Below are 12,641 nucleotides of genomic sequence, written 5' to 3'. Positions count from 1 at the left end.
CATCTAACTCAGTATTGACCACACTGACCGGCAGCAGTTTCTCCAAGGTTCCAGGCAGCAATCTTTCCCAGACCTACCTGGAAATGCTGCCAGGGAATGAACCTGGGACCTTCTGCATGCAAGCAGATGCTCTACCACTGAGGCTCCTGAGGCAGGGATAAGCAATGAGGGATGGTGAGGAGAGGAGAGCAGGTCTTGTGGTAGCTAGCATGACTTGCCCCCTTAGCTAAGAAGGGTCCACCCTGGTTGCATATGAATGGGAGACTTGATGTGTGAGCACTGCAAGATATTCCCATCAGGGGGATGGAGCTGCTCTGGGAAGAGCAGAAGGTTCCAATTTCCCTCCCTGGCTTCTCCAAGATAGGGCTGAGAGAGATTCCTGCCTGCAACCTTGGAGAAACCGCTGCCAGTCTGTGTAGACAATACTGAGCCAGATAGACCAATGGTCTGACTCAGGATGTGGCAGCTTCCTATGTTCCTATGACAGTTAAAGTTAGAGTGTGCCGTCAAATCAGTTTTGACTCCTGGTGGCCACAGAGCCCTTTAGTTGTATTTGGTAGAATACAGGAGGAGTTTACCATTGCCTCCTTCTCTGCAGTATGAGATGATGCCTTTCGGCATCTTTCTATATCGCTGCTGCCCAATATAGTAGCAGCGGGGATTCGAACCAGCAACCTTCTGCTTGTTAGTCAAGTATTTGCCCGCTGTGTCACTTAAGGAGGCTTCCTATGACAGTAGCTGTAGTTTAACAACAGCTGGACAGCTAAGGTTGGAGGTTCCAAGTTCCCTCCCTGGCAGCATTTCCAAGATAGGGCTGAGAGAGATTCCTGCCTGCATCCTTGGGGAAGCCGCTGCCGGTCTGTGTAGACAGTACTGAGCTAGATGGACCAACAATGGTCTGACTCAGTAGACGGCAGCTTCCTATGTTCCTATGAGTTAATAGGGCTTTTGTTTCAATCAAAACAACAAGCAGCAGAATAGCCAAGACTAGTGGTTTTGTAGAAAGGCACACTATGGCTCCAAAGGGACTGTCAGCTTCCTGCGAATATGACCGAAATAAAACTATCAATGCTTTGACCGCCAGACTGGCTTGGACCTTGCAAGCCTTTGACCCAAGCTGCTGCTGCTGCTGCAGGCAGCCCAGAGAGCCTCTTCCATGCAGCCAGACTTGCCCTGAATAGCCCTCCCAGCAGCTGTGCAAGTGGATAACGTACTGCCAGCTGAAGGAAAGCCAAGCTGGGACTAATTCAGAGAAGTCTGATGAAGTTCTTGAAAGGCAATAAATCTCCCCCGGCTACAAAGATGCATGCTGCGGAGGGTCAGACCCGCACGATTCCCTTACCAGCGTAAGCAGTTTTATTTATTGCATAACTGGACAGAACAATCTAATCAGCAATCAGTCTTGTAAATCACGCCAGAGTCTGAAGAGGGTGGGCCGCTAGGCAGCGTGCCGAGCTCAGCAAGGGAAGCAGACCCCTCTCCTCCTGCCAACCCCCCCACCCCGTTCTTTCCAGCCCCCAGTTCCAGGGCCTGGTCCAGTGCTGGCCATGCATGCGGCAGCAATGCCCAAGAAATAGGCTACGGCTGACAGAAATGCGCTGTAATTTCATTGCGTGTGTGCAGGGTGTGGGTGGGCACAGCGTATTTTATGTAGCTCCCCCTCATTTTAATTGGTCTTTTGTTGGGGAACGCCCTGGTGGATTTTGCCCAGCAGCAATAGACATATCACACCACTTAAGTTACTAATGTTTAGGAGAGGAGAGCTGGTCTTGTGGTAGCAAGCATGACTTGTCCCCATAGCTAAGCAGGGTCTGCCCTGGTTGCATATGAATGGGAGACTTGATGTGTGAGCACTGCAAGATATTCCCCTCAGGATGAAGCCAAGGTTTCAAGTTCCCTCCCTGGCTACTCCAAGATAGGGCTGAGAGAGATTCCTGCCTGCAACCTTGGAGAAGCCACTGCCAGTCTGTGAAGACAATACTGAGCTAGATAGACCAATGGTCTGACTCAGTATATGGCAGTTTCCTATGTGTCCTATGTTCCTATGTTTTCCTCCCCCCCTGCAAATTCCTTGTATAGATAAGTGGAATTTATTCATTTTTCATTCATCCGATGTTGCAACATATCATACACAAAAAGCCATTAACTAGAAAGAGATCTATTTAAAACAAGGAACATGATTAGGCTGTTAATTACTCATATGTTTGTATAATGATAGTTTTTTTTAAAGTACTTTCTGTTAACACCTTTCTATACTTGCTATGATGGGGTAGAAGTGTTATGTTGGAAATAACTTTGATGAACAGGATTGCAAGCAGAAGTGCACTGATGTATACAGCACTGTATGTGTGCAATGCACTTTATTCTCCATTTATTTAAATTCTGCTTTTCTAAATGCAGGCAAAAGGCAGTTCACTGTATAAAATAATAAACAAACATTCATATATATATATGACTGCTTTTATATTGTTTATGTGTGTGTATATGTGTATATATAGATACACACACACAAACAATATAAAAGCAGTCATCTAAAAAGAGAGCCAGCTTTCAAGCTTTAAGAAGATGTGAAAGGAAAACCTAGGCAAAAACAAAGGCCGTCAGCTGCTTAAATATTTCAAGAGGGAGCCTGAGATGTCCCTCCCTTGGGAGAGTTCCACAGGTGTGGTGCTACCACCAGGAAAAGACCCTGTCCTTGGTACTGACCAGGCATTTTCTAGTTAAAGATGGGCCAGAAAGGAAGGTCTCAGAGGCTGATTAAAGAGATCACTCAGCTTCATGCAGCAGCAGGTGGTCAGGGTTACTTTAACCTAGTGCCAGACTATGTAGGGCTTCAAAGAGTAACTGAAATGCTATTGCTTAGACTCTGTATGGCCTATGGCTGTAATAAATTGATTGATTGACTATTGCTTAGACGGAGTTGAAGGAGTGCATGTTCAAATGTTCCCCTCCCCATGAGAATCCTTACTCATGGAAAACTAGCTTTCAAACCGAGTGCTCTTTTCCAGGCTTACATTATACATGCGAGGCCTTGTACTTTGCCTTAATTAATTAATTAATTAATTAATTAAGTAATGTTTTAACAGTTTTAACCTCATTTTAAAATGTTGTTTTTAAAATTTTAATTTAAAAAAATGTAAATTGTTGTAATGTTTTAACTTTGACTATGTCATTTATTTTGTCTTAACTACTGTTTTAAAGGTTTTTTTGTCATCTATTTTAACTAATATTTATTTTAACTCTTTGTTTGCTTGTTGTAAACTGCCCAGAGATGTGAGTTTTGGGTGGTAGTATAGAAGTGTGTTAAATAAATAATATTTTTGTTTGTTTGTTTGTTTGTTTGTTTGTTCAATTTTTACTCCGCCCTTCCAAAAATGGCTCAGGGCAGTTTACACAGAGAAATAACAAATAAATAAGATGGATCCCTGTCCCCAAAGGGCTCACAATCTAAAAAGAAACACAAGATAAACACCTACAATAGTCACTGGAGGTACTTCCTCTGAAACTGAGGACATGGTGTACAATGTACATGGTTCTCCCCTCCTGGATTTCATCCTCACAACAATCCTGTGAGGAAGGTTAGGCAGAGAGACATTGACTGACCTAAGGTCACCCAATAAGCATTGTGACTGAGTAAAGATTTGAACCAGGGTCTCCAAGGTCTAATTCCAGCCACTGTCCCACCACTATCATGTACTGCAAAAGGTTCTCAAACTTAGGTCCCCAGATGTTGGACTACAATTCCCATCACCCCAGCCACCGTTGCAATGACATAGGAACATAGGAAGCTGCCTTCTACCGAGTCAGACCATTGGTCCATCTAGCTCAGTATTGTTTACACAGACTGGCAGCAGCTTCTCCAAGGTTGCAGGCAGGAGACTCTCTCAGCTCAATCTTGGAGTTGTCAGGGAGTGAACTTGGGACCTAGATGCTCTTCCCAGAGTGGCCCCATCCCCTGAGGATAATATCTTACAGTGCTCACACATGTCTCTCATTCAAATGCAAACCAGAGTGGACCTTGCTTAACAAAGGGGACAATTCATGCTTGCTAATGGCGCAGCGATTAGGATTGTTGTGAGGATGAAATCCAGGAGAGGAGACCCATGTACATTGTACACCATGTCCTCAGTTTCAGAGGAAGTACCTCCAGTGACTATTGTTGGTGTTTATCTTGTGTTTCTTTTTAGATTGTGAGCCCTTTGGAAGTAACTTGCCTAGGGAGCAAAAGGTTGCAGGTTCGAATCCCTGCTGGTGTTTCCCAGACTTTGGGAAACCCCTATATCAGGCAGCAGAGATATAGGAAGATGCGGAAAAGCATCATCTCATACTGTGCAGGAGGAGGCAATGGTAAACCCCTCCTGTATTCTACCCAAGACACATGGCTCTGTGGTTGCCAGGAGTTGACACCAACTCAATGGCACAACTTTACCTCAAGACCAGCTCTCCTCCCTGTGGCGACCCAGGTTTGACAACCCCTGAAATATTGCAAATGTGAGCCATTTGACAACCCTATTTATGACAGGGTGCTTGAAGTTTGTTCAGTGAGAACTATGTCTGTTCTGGATGGGGTTAACCTCCCCCAGAAAGAACAGGTACGTAATCTGGGAGTATTTCTGGACCCAAACCTCTCCCTGGTCTCTCCGGCCGAGGCAGTGAACAGGAGGCTTTCTATCAGCTTCAGCTGATTTATTTATTTATTTATTTTTGCATTTTTATACCGCCTTTCGTTAAAAGATAGCCCCAAGGCGGTTTACAAAAGTTAAAAACATACAATAAAAACACAATAAAAACATCATGCTAAAAGTATAAAAACATATAAAAACAGGCATAAAACAATACAACAAATAAATAAACTTGCAATACAACAAATAAATAAACTGATATGCCAGCTATGTCCATTTCTTGAGATAAATGCCCTTTGAAAAGTGGTGCATATGCTGGTAACATCCAGACTTGACTACTGCAATGCATTCTATGTGGGGCTGCCTTTGTATGTAGTCTGGAAACTGCAGTTAGTACAGAATGCAGCAGCCAGGTTGGTCTCTAGGGTTACCCAAAGAGATCATATTACACCAAATTAAAAAGAACTACACTGGCTGCCAATAAGGTTCCAGGAGGTTTTTCACACCCGGCTCACATCTCTGGAATGGAGGAATGGGCCATATTGTGGCCCAAGGTATTTAAGAGAACGCCTTCTTCTTCATGATCCCCACTGCCTATTAAGATCATCTGGGGAGGGAGGCCTGGTTGCCACTGGCTCGATGGTGACTCGAAACTGGGCCTTTTCTAGGGTTGTCCCGGGACTTTGGAATGCACTTCCTATCCAAATTAGAGGTTAGGGACAAATCAGATAAGGACAGCCCAGATATATCACCTGTTACTAGTTGATTTCTATTGCACTTGTAACATTATTCCACTAAGTTAGGAACATAGGAAGCTGCCATATACTGAGTCAGACCCAGGGGTGTAACTACCATTAGGCAAGGGGAGGCAGTCGTCTTGGGGCCCCACTGCCTCGAGGCCCCCCCAGAGGCACATCACATGACTCCCCACCTGCCCGTGTTGCACCCCCTATGAATTACGTTGAGTCTCTTGGAGATCGGCAGGAGCAGAGAGTAAAAAAACCAGATTCAATGTGAACTAGATATTCACCGTATTCATAATGGGGATGTGAGTGTGAGTGCACTATATATTGTGAAGTGTGTTTGTGTATATCAGCGAGGGGCCCATTTTAAAATCTTGTCTCTGGGCCCACTCCAACCTTGCTATGCCCCTGGTCAGACCATTGGTCTGTCTAGCTCAGTATTGTCTACCCAGACTGGCAGCGGCTGCTCCAAGGTTGCAGGCAGGAGTGCCTCTCAGCCCTGTCTTGGAGAGACAGTTGCCCCCAGACAACTGTCTCCCCTTGCCCTATTATAGTTACGCCCCTGGCCAGGTTGAAGTGGGTCCTGGGACAAAAAGTGCAGTTGTAGCTACGCCCCTGCAAGGGTTGGTTTTAAAGGGGATCCGGGCCAGTGTCCCCTGTAACCGGGATGCCCAGATGTTCTTGACTACAAACTCCATCATCCCCAGCCAAAGGCCACTGCAGCTGGGGATGATGGGAGTTGTAGTCAACAGCCTCTGGGAACCCCTGTTTATTAATTCATTTACTTTATTACAGCCAACGGCCTCTCAATACAACAAAACCACACAAAAAAACTATACATCACATCAGTGGCATCAAAAGAAACTGCAATAGGAACAACACAGTAAGAGTATCATACATTCCCTGTTTACAGGGAATACTGGACTCTGGGCTCCACCAGGGGCATGGGGCCCAGCAGCAGCACCTTGCGCACCACAAGCACACCTTGACGCACCCCTGCAGGGCCCAGAGAACTCCCTCCCTCCCCGCTCTCCCCGCTGGAGAGCCAGGCAGGCAGCCAATCTCTCCTTTCCCAATCCGCCCACCCCGCGCTCCAGGTTTTCTCCCGGCTCCCGGAAAGCGAGAGCCCTTCCTAGCTGGCCCGGGCTTTCGCGGCTGCTCCCGCTCCGCACAATCCCGCTCCCGCGTTTTCCCGCCAGCCGCAGGAGATCCGGGCTCTCCGACCGCTCCACGCTCTCCCGGCCCCTCCGCAGCACTGCCCGCTTCTGGTGGCCGCGCGGAGGAAGGACGGGCCCAGGGCCAGCGGCCAGCCAGACCCCCGAGCGCGGCGGCGGCGGCGGCTCCTCCTCCTCCTCCCCCCCCCCACTCCTCTGGCGGCGGTGGAGGAAGAGATGATGACGGCGGCGGCGGCGGCGGCGGCTGGGCCGGGCCCCTGAGGCGGCGGCGGCGGCGAGAGCGGCTCCATGGAGGAGGCGACGGCTGAGGGGCGCGCCCGGCACCGGCCGGAACCTGAGGGTGAGTCGGCGGAGGGGCGGCGAGGGCGCCGGGCTTGGGCTCCTCATGGCGGCGGCGGCGGCGCGCTAGGCCTGGGCCCGCCTCGGCGCCTCTGGCGGAGGAGGGGAGCGAGGACCCCCCCCACTCTGCCCCCCCCCGTCCGCCTCAGCGCGCGCGACCCGCTTGCCCTCCCCGCGAAGACCTGCCGGAGGAGACGGAGGCACCTTCCTCTCCCTCTCCTCCCCCCCCCCGTCTCGGGACGGCCACATGTGGGGGGGGGCTCCCCCGGCTTCTTCTCCTTCCCCTCTTTCCCCGCCGAGCCCCACTGCTTGAGCGGAGGGGGAGGCGGGGCGCAGCGGGGCCCGGCAGGCAGGCTCGCTCGCTCGCTCGGCCGGTCCAGCCGCGCACACAAAAGCCGAGCCGGGTCTTGCTTCGCGGGCCCCTCGGCGCAGCGCCTCGTCGGCCTCCGGGTTGGCACCCCGCGCGCTGACGGTGCCTGCGCGGCCGCCCGAAGCCTGGGGGCGGCAGGGAGGCGTCTGTGGCAGCCGCTGCCCCCTCCCCGCCCGCCGGCCCCGAGCGGGGCTATGTGTGGTCCCCCTTCTTCGAAGCGCGCCGAGTTGCGGGGACCGAAGCGCCGCCAGGCGAGAGCGCACAATGACGCCCCGCCGCACGTGGGGGCTCCTTTCTCTCTTGTGCCTGCGGAGCCTTTTAGGCCAAAGAGGGGTCTTCCTCCCCCCACCCCGAAAGGGGCTTGCAGCGGCCCCTGGGCTCCACCGGGCAGTAGCAGCCACGCTTGGGGGAGAGTTGCTTCGCGCATTCTGGAGGCAAACACGTGGGGGGTGCTGGAGTTTTCCTTGGCAGCATGGAGAGGTCCAACCCTACACACATGCATGCATACGTTTCTGTGAATTCGCACCTGTGTGTAGCCCCACACCCACGTTGTGTTCAATATGTGTATGTGCACAGTGCACCTATAGATCTCTACATACATACATACAGCTGTCCACACATAGGAAGCTGTATTTTTCTACACCAGCGGATAGTGGCTCTCCAAGGTTTCAGGTAGGAATCTTTCCCAGCCCTACCTGGAGGTGCCAAGGATTGAACCCTGGACCTTCTGCATCCAGAGCAGGTGCTCTGCCACTTAACTGTGGCCACATCCCCATTCAATTCACATATAGCAGCACAATACCTGTCTGTACCCTACATTTTATGGGGACTGCTCTCAGTTTCATTTTAAAAACGAATGCTGGTACACTCATTCACACAAAAACATACAGCTGTTTACACACATACTATGTAACATCTGATCAGGGCTTGTGGATCCTATATGCACGACTGCTGTGAGGTCTGAAGCGCTTGTGGTCTTGGGTGGGGACTCCAACACTAGGTTGGGCCATGATCATCACACCCTGTACACGAAACATTAATGTTCCCCCTCCCAACCTCGAGGCTGATGGACTCTTCCTCAATCAAATTTCAGAGGACCGGAGGCCAAACTCTGTGGGACTCTGCTTGGCACAAACAGCTACTAAACTTAACCTTTTCATCCTAAATGGCGCTGTCAATGGTGATCAGTCGGGAGAATTTACCTGATGGTTCTCAGCTTGAATGAATGAATTGACTGCATTGAAGAGCATTGTGTTTGAGATGAAATAACATATTACAAAGTTGTAGCATACCCGGCACATTAACATAGACAAGTCATTATTTGCTGGTGTAGTCACCAAGTGATGAACGTGCATGTGTGACTCAGTCCAGCGTCTGTTCAGAAAACCAAACATGTAGGTAATGTAAGTCTATCAAGATGCATTGGGTATGATAGATCTGCTTGTATGTTTCCATGTGGACATCTGTTCTTGAGGAAGCAGACTTGCTTCTGTTTACTGATGGCTGTTGTAAAGATGCCTTATTAGGCTGTGAGACAAGCCTAGGTATGCTGGTAGGTACACAGTGCCTACCCGGAGACTGTGGGCAGCTTGAGTGATGGTCTTGCAAACACCCTGCCTTTAAAGAAATTGCTGCTTGTCCAGAATGAATAGTTAACTGCAGGCTGACCTTACTCCTAGGCAATAAAACTGAGCTTCTGTTTTCAGTGGCTTTATGATCTGTACAGAACCACAGATAGTGTTCTTCTGAGTGAGCTGCCTTACTGCATAATGTACGTGTAAACTGTGTTTTAGAGTGATGGTGTGAGAACATGGTTTGAATATCATCTTATCCTTTCAGTATGTTGGCTGTTTTGCTGCTTCACATCATATCAGCCTTGCTGCTTCAACTTAAGGAGTGTACCACTCTAGAATGTGAAATGACAGCTCATCAGCAGTGCCCTAGATGGCAAAAAAGAGCAGGCTACTTAGCGGTTGCTGACAGCTGTAGAGGAAAAAAGGAATGGAAAGGTTAAAATATCCTGGGAAAATAATTCAGGATAGTCTGGGGCTGGTCTCTGTTAAGTGCTTACATTTGTCTGGGATTTATACTTCATGGGATGGGTACTTGACTTGTGCACACAAATGCATTTAGTTAAGATTTGCATCCTCTATGTACTAGCTGTTGCTGTATAAGACTCCTTATTTGCTTTATAGCCTGCTCTGTTTTGTGGGCTTAGTGCAAGCCATTTTTCTAGGCATGCACACATTGTGAAATTCTGAAGCCTTATTAGCGTGTTGTGGAAGAGTAACCATGTGCCTATCTCAGCAAAACCTAAATTTGCCTCCCCCCCCCAGTTGTATATTGTTGTGATCTAAATACTTGTTCATGTGTATCTAAGCAAACCTGTTAATTACAACTAATGATATATTAGGTCAGTATTTTGTTTCTGATTAATGCTAAATTACTACTACCAGCTTGTCCACGATGCTAATGCTACTATAACCTTCTATAGTTTTTAATAATCTTCTCTGGAATAAATGTATGTGTCAGTTCATATCTTCAGGACTGCACTGTTCACCCCCTTGGCTGTGAGAATTGACAACTTCTGCTCTGCAGTCGATCTTACAGCTTATGGTTCACAAAACAACATTGGTTAACATTTTTTGACAATTACTGTACCAACCAAAACATCTTTAACATCTTTATTAGCACAATAAAAACTTAAGATTTGTGAAGTGCATGTCTTCTGTACAAAATTAGTGCTGTTCTCAAATACCTTATGTTTATCCTTTGAATCAGCCTGTCCTTAACTGTCTCTGTGTGCTGCCTATTTGCCTAAAGTTCAGATCAGCCTTTCTAGCATAATTCCTAGAATTGCTTCTGGTGTTTTAAAAAAGGAAATTGACATTGCATCTTCCAGTCCTCTGTTTAGAAACAGGGGTTAGGAGTCAAATATTGGTGTCAGCAGTTCATTAGTTTAGTCCTTGAGTTCTTGAAAATCTTGAATGAATGCCATCTAGTTCATGTGACTGTGTGACAGTTTTGCAGATTTCCCACCTGAGATGACTCTCTGAGGTTCTCTTTGTTTTCAAGGTAGATACAAAGAATTCTATAGCTTTGTTTCTTGTGATATTCCCTTTGTGAGAGATGAGAAATCGCAGACCTTAATGTCTGATGGCTTTGCAGATTCTCTGGCAGGCTTCCATATTCTAATATGAAGGTGGGTGTGGTTTTTAAAAGTGTTTTTAAAAATGCAATCTTTAGTTAGCTCTTTACTATTTTTCACGGCTACCTTTTATTGTGCTTGGTTTTCCTCAAATAATGTCCTGATTCTCTAGGTGATGCTTTTATGCTTCCACTGTTCAGAAACTTAGTATTTATTTTAGATGTCCTTTGTCATCATCAGGAGCCAGCATGGTGTAGTGGTTAGAGTGCTTGACTAGGAACCGGGAGACCCGAGTTCAAATCCCAATTCAACCATGAAATTTGCTGGGTGACTCTGGGCCAGTCACTTCTCTCTCAGCCTAACCTACTTCACAAGGTTGTTGTGAAAGAGAAACTCAAGTATGTAGTACACCACTCTGGGCTCCTTGGAGGAAGAGCGGGATATAAATGTAATAATAATAATAATAATCTTGTTGGTTTATATTCTCAACTGCTTAAACTTGGAATTATGCGGGAGTATGTGGTAACTTAACTTGAATTGTATATTTGAACCTGGTCTGCTGTATCTTATGACTAATACATCTGAAACTGCAAGGTTGCCTTGTCAGTGTCCTTTCATGCTATATTTGACTTCTTCAGCCTCAATGATGTGCTTATATTTATGTTTTGAAGATGTATAACATGTAGTAGGTTTGTAGATTTGATGTCTGAAAGCCTGGAGGTTGTGTTTGGAAATGTTCCAGTGTTTGGGGGCACAAAATCAAAGCAAACCCGAGGGTGCCACAGACTTGTGCATTCACACGAGAGAGGGAGAAGGAAAGCTTTTGCTTACCATAGAATAAACCTTAGTTCTATGTTATGTATGAACTCAAGGAACTATGGTTTGTTCTAATTCTGGTTTGCTGTGATCTAAAACCAGGGCTTGTTTTAAAAAACCAGAATTTAAACAAACCACTGTTATGAGTACATATGTAACTCACAGAACTGTGGTTTATTCTAAAACAAAAGCAAAAGCTTTCAATCTTCTGTAGTGGGGGATGGTGTGTGTCTGTGCTTCTTGCAGGACCTTCTGTATTATAGGAAATGATAGTTTCCAATAATATTTTAGCTGGGCCTGTATGCCCCTCCATAGGGATGCTTACCTGTCCATTCATTTATATAGCCCTAGTATTACACTAAATCACTTTAAGTGGCACAGCGGGGAAATGCTTGACTAACAAGCAGAAGGTTGCTGGTTTGAATCCCCACTGGTACTATATTGGGAAGCAGCGATATAGGAAGATGCTGAAAGGCATCATCTCATACTGCACGTGAAAATGCAGTGGTAAACCCCTCCTATATTCTACCAAAGACAACCACAGGGCTCTGTGGGCGTCAGGAATCAAAATCAACTTGACGGCACACTTAAACTTAGTATTACACTGCTCTTTGTTAAAGCACTCTAAAATCTTGGAAAATCTAAATATTTATTTCAGAATAAAGAATATAAGTTAAGCAACTTTTATGAAAAGTAAAACATTCTAGTAAGGTGCTGTGTGTTAACTTATGCAGAAACAGTGTATTTTATGATGTAGGGTTTTTTTGGGAAGGGAAGCAGTTCTTTAGCAACTCTGACAATATCAGTTGGGAGCAGTGTTCTCTCTAAGGTGTGTGCATGTGCATCCGCTCACAGATTTTTTTATGTCCACTCGGTTAATTTTAGATCCCGCTCAGGTTGAATCAGGAAGGTTCCACTCTGAATATACGTGTGCACATACTGCCTTGATACTGTTGCCCAAAACAAAATTCATTCTGCACACAGATGAAAAAAATTAGAGAGAACACTGGTTGGGTGGGGGCTTGTCTTCATCTCTTGACCATGCCAACATATAATTGTGTTTATGTGTTCTGCTTTTGGTGAGTTTTATTAGCTAAAAATGGAATTGATTCCCAAAGGTAAGCTGTAGTTAGATGATTATGTTGTTTCCTAGGCTAACTTGTTTATGGTATGTTAAAATGCACCTTTGTTTTTCAGCAGTAAACTGTTTATATTATACTACTGTGTGTTTCTGGGCAAACATTCACCAGGAAGCCATGTTTTCACTTTTCACCTTGCACTTCAGTGGGCTTAAACCTGTAAATATAATTGATAGTAGAGGCTGGGTATTTTGTATACAGTGCTAGAGTAAAAGAGGGTCCCAGTTTTGTGCTTAATTATTATTTATTCATTCGATTTTTATACCGCCTTTCTGGAATGGCTCAGGAT

At 46.4% G+C, this 12,641-nt stretch overlaps 1 protein-coding gene across 1 annotated transcript in view; it reads left to right on the top strand.

The window, feature by feature from the left end:
- The first annotated feature begins 6,518 nt into the window (after positions 1-6,518).
- ZNF609 (zinc finger protein 609) overlaps positions 6,519-12,641 on the top strand; it is a 128,477-nt gene continuing 122,354 nt past the window's right edge. The window contains exon 1 of the mRNA XM_053272226.1: positions 6,519-6,880. The gene's annotated coding sequence lies outside the window, so the exon portion shown is untranslated. The remainder of the gene's footprint in view (positions 6,881-12,641) is intronic.

The sequence above is a fragment of the Hemicordylus capensis genome, chromosome 10 (assembly GCF_027244095.1).
Source record: "Hemicordylus capensis ecotype Gifberg chromosome 10, rHemCap1.1.pri, whole genome shotgun sequence".
In the NCBI taxonomy this organism is placed as follows: domain Eukaryota; kingdom Metazoa; phylum Chordata; class Lepidosauria; order Squamata; family Cordylidae; genus Hemicordylus; species Hemicordylus capensis.
The sequence above is the reverse complement of the archived record's forward strand: the minus strand, read 5'-3'. Positions and strand labels throughout refer to the sequence as shown.